The sequence below is a fragment of the Varanus komodoensis genome, unplaced genomic scaffold, assembly GCF_004798865.1.
Source record: "Varanus komodoensis strain SLA01 unplaced genomic scaffold, ASM479886v1 scaffold1445, whole genome shotgun sequence".
Taxonomy (NCBI): Eukaryota; Metazoa; Chordata; class Lepidosauria; order Squamata; family Varanidae; genus Varanus; species Varanus komodoensis.
In genome coordinates this window covers 27,262-30,823 of record NW_025335422.1, presented here as the reverse complement: position 1 = coordinate 30,823, position 3,562 = coordinate 27,262, and the positions used below count along the sequence as shown (strand labels likewise).

Genomic DNA, 3,562 nt, shown 5'->3' with positions numbered 1-3,562 from the left:
CTCCCTTTTAATTAAGAACAGGAACAGCAATTAACAGCAACTATATTAGCACCATTACCGTGACCATTAGTGGATGGCACAGTGCAGAGACTTCTTGACACTAAACACATAAGTCCAGTGCATGGCCTGGAACCCGCATGGTCTAAGTGGGGAGCCAACGGAGAGCAAAGGATCCAAGGCTTACACACCAGAAGTCATCCTGCTTTCCCTGTGGAGTTTTCCAACTGATTGTGATTGTGTTCCTTTGATATTATTTACGCCACTGGAGAAGCTCTTTCTAGCCCAAAAGGCATGGGATCCATCTAGCAGAGTGGCCAAACGACCCCGACATCCAAACATTGCTACGGGGACCCTAGGGCTGCGTCCCTCAGCAGTTTGGGGGTGGCTTGAAGTATCAATTGATTTTAATTTCTGGATATATGTTGATGTGGGTGAAGCCTGCACTAGCATCTTCAGCCTCTAGGGGAAATTTCTCTAATCAGCACGTGGGTTTGTAGTCCATATTGTTCGATGCCCGGGGAGATGAGCAGCAGAGGGGCTGGGTTAAGGCCGTGTCTGCCAGTGGGGGCCCATAGCTCCACTATCAGCGGGGCTGGGTATCCACTCCGGGTTGCAGCCTGAACTTTGACGGCGCATAACGAGCACTGACCCTCCCTGCGGGTGGGTTCAGCAGCACGGGCAGCCGCTTGCACGAACCCTGCACTGGCTCTGGAGCCCCACCGGCCACGGACGCCTGCCCGCTTCTGCAAGCACTCCAGGCGCCCTGCTCAGAAGTGCCACTCCCCTTTTGTTCTTGCTTTCAAGTATCCGTCCGCTGTGGACCAGGAAGCAGCCGGACTGCAGAACAGCACATTGTTCCTCAACAAGGTAATCTCTGGGCCAAGCGGCTGGGCGGGAGATACTGGCTGACATTCCTGGGAGTCTTCCCAGTGCCAGGCACGGGGCACAGGCAGACCCCGGGGAACGTGGGATGTGGGGCACAGGCCCCTCCAGTTCCCATGCATCCTTCTGCCCCTGCCCCAGCCCCACTGATAATTCACGGATGCTGCTGGCTCGGAAGGGAGGGGGTCGGCAAAGCCCAAGCTTGTGTCTCCCCTGTGCCTCTGGAAGTGCCGATTCTTTCCCACCTTCCCCAGCCTGGGGCTGCCCAAGTAGGTTGGAGTCCAGTTCCCAGCAGCTCCAGGCCACTCCAGATTGGGCACGGCTTGCATATGCGCAAGGAGGGTGTGAGGAAGCTCCGGGTGAATCCTGCCAGAAAAGGGGTGCTTCGATGTGCCTGTGTGCTCTAGAATGCCTGCACCCCCCACATCAGGAGGCCCCCCCAAACTTCCCTGCCCGGTCCCTCCTTGGCATGTGCTGCTCCTCGAAGAAGTGGGACCTGACGGCTTCCCCCGGAAGCTGCCAGGGCTGCTGTTGTGCCGATCAGCACGAGCTGGTCGGGCTGCCTGGTTCACGGCATTGCAATCGCCGGCATTTGCTTGCCAGGACCCACGATAGTCCCCGTGCCTCAGGGGTCCTTATGTTACTCTCCTGCAATCAGCGCCATTGGACTGAGCTCCCTCTGCTGACCTCTCGCCTTCTCCTCTGTCCAGCTTGTTTCATCATCAGCTGCCCAGCTGCTGGGCCCATGTGACACAGAGTGTATAAAACCCTCTGGGCTGCTAGGGTGGTATATGAATGCCAATACTCAATAAATCATGAAACGCTCTGTGTATGCTCAGGAAGCCTGTGGTCGCCGCTGAGAAGCATGACCTGGCAGCCTGCTGTCACAAGGAACTGCAGGGGCGCTGGGTGATCTTCCAATAAAACTGCTGCGGTTCCAGGGGCCTTTCCTTGCCTGAGCCCAGGCATCCCGTCTCGCGGCCGCCGTCGAGGCTCCCCTTCCTGGGCCACATGTTTCAAAAGTGAGCTGGCAGCAGCGGAAACAGAGAGCCGAAGCCAGGAGGCATTCGATACTCTTCGCTGGTGGGGGGCAATGGCCGAGAAGGCCCCCCGAGTGGCTTACAGGCCACCGGCCGAGGCAGTCCTTGCTTGTGGGTTTTCCGGGGAAAAGCCTTGGCGACGCACACAGGCAAAGGATGGGAGCAGAGGGCGGGGTGGGCAGCGGCCTTCAGCAGGGCTGGCGGAGCCTCCGGGCTCCCAGGGGAGCAGCCAGGTTCACACGCGCCCTGAATCCCCCGGGACGGTTAGCCCTGCTCCGTGCTCAGGCCTCCTCAGTGCCTGAGGGCGGATCGGCCAAGCAGGGCTGCTTGCGGCCCCCGCCCACAGCCCCCGTCCTCCTGCAGCTGCCCAGGGGACGCTGCGTCCCGAAGCCCTGCAAAGAGCACCTTCCGCACCCCATCTTTACATGAAGGGGGAAGCCTGGGGGAAAGTCACTCGCTGGCTCCCGGGCTGCAGCGTGGAGCATGCGCTGGGCCTGTGCAGATGAGGGTCCCTGCAGACAGCGCGCTGCAGCGCACTGCCGGTGCTTCCAGTCTCCTTTCGGGGGGGGACGCCCCCGTCACAGCAGGATTCCCGGCTTCGTGGGGCCCTGGGCGAGCCCCCCCCGAAAATACCCCCGGGATCTGCCAGCGCCTCGCATGCCGTCTCCTTCCATATGGCCTGCCCACCCTCAAGGCCTAGGGAGACCGATCTCCTTCAGGGAGGGCACCCGGAGAAGGAGCTTCTCTGGGGTGGCTCCCCAGATGCGGAATTTGCTCCCCAGGGAGGTTCGCCTGGCGCCGTCACCCGATCCTTTTTGGTGCCAGAGCAAAGCCTTTTTATTTTCCCCATGTTTTAAGACCTGAGTGTTTTAATTGGGATTTTATCATTAGTTCAAGGACGGTCTGCAAAAGTTTCAGATAAAGGAACACTAAAAGTCACTGCATGGAGGCAGCAGACCTCCTCCAAAGGAGCTGTGCCAGGATCGTGGCCAGCCAGGCCAACAGCTGCACGCACCACAGGGGCAGGTGCCCGGGCATGCCAAAGGTGGCACCCGAAACACGGAGCACCGGCCGTGGCAGGCCTGTCCACCCGTGGGCGCGATCTTTGCTCAGCGCTTGCCAGGGGCATGTTGTGAAGAGCCCTGGGCTGGGGCTCAGGAGATCGCGGTTCTCGCCCCCCGCTCAAGGATGGAGCCGGCTGGGTAGCTTGGGCTCTGTCTCAGCCTGTCCTGCCTCGCAGGGCTGTTCTGTGGACAAGATGGGGAGGGTCCGGGAGGCTGCCTGGAGGAACGAGGCAGGGTCTCCATGGAGCCAGCGAAGCTCCTCCGTCTGCTGGCAAAGGGCGCCTCCGGCAGAAAGCCTTCCCTTCCTGAGTGCCGGGGCGGCCGGTGGGGCCGGTCCTGGACGGGGGCGCCTTGAGCTGGGCGACAGCAGCTCCCGCAGCCCCCGTCCAGCTCGAGCACTTCTGGCATGGGGAGATCCGGCCCTGGGTGGCTGAGCATCTCTCAGGCCAGTTTAAACGAATTGGCAAGCCTCCCATTATTTTGTTAAACATCATTTTCATCTTAGGGACTAATACTTTTACTAATTTAATAATAATGTAATAATTTTAAATTAACATTTAGTATTTTTCCAGCACT

The 3,562-nt window shown here is 59.5% G+C and overlaps 1 long non-coding RNA gene across 1 annotated transcript in view; it reads left to right on the top strand.

Moving 5' to 3' along the window:
* The window catches only part of LOC123020217, a 2,505-nt gene extending 1,638 nt beyond the window's left edge, over window positions 1-867 (top strand). Inside the window, exon 3 of the long non-coding RNA XR_006414033.1 lies at window positions 805-867. This is a non-coding gene — a long non-coding RNA (uncharacterized LOC123020217). The remainder of the gene's footprint in view (window positions 1-804) is intronic.
* The last annotated feature ends 2,695 nt before the right edge of the window (window positions 868-3,562 follow it).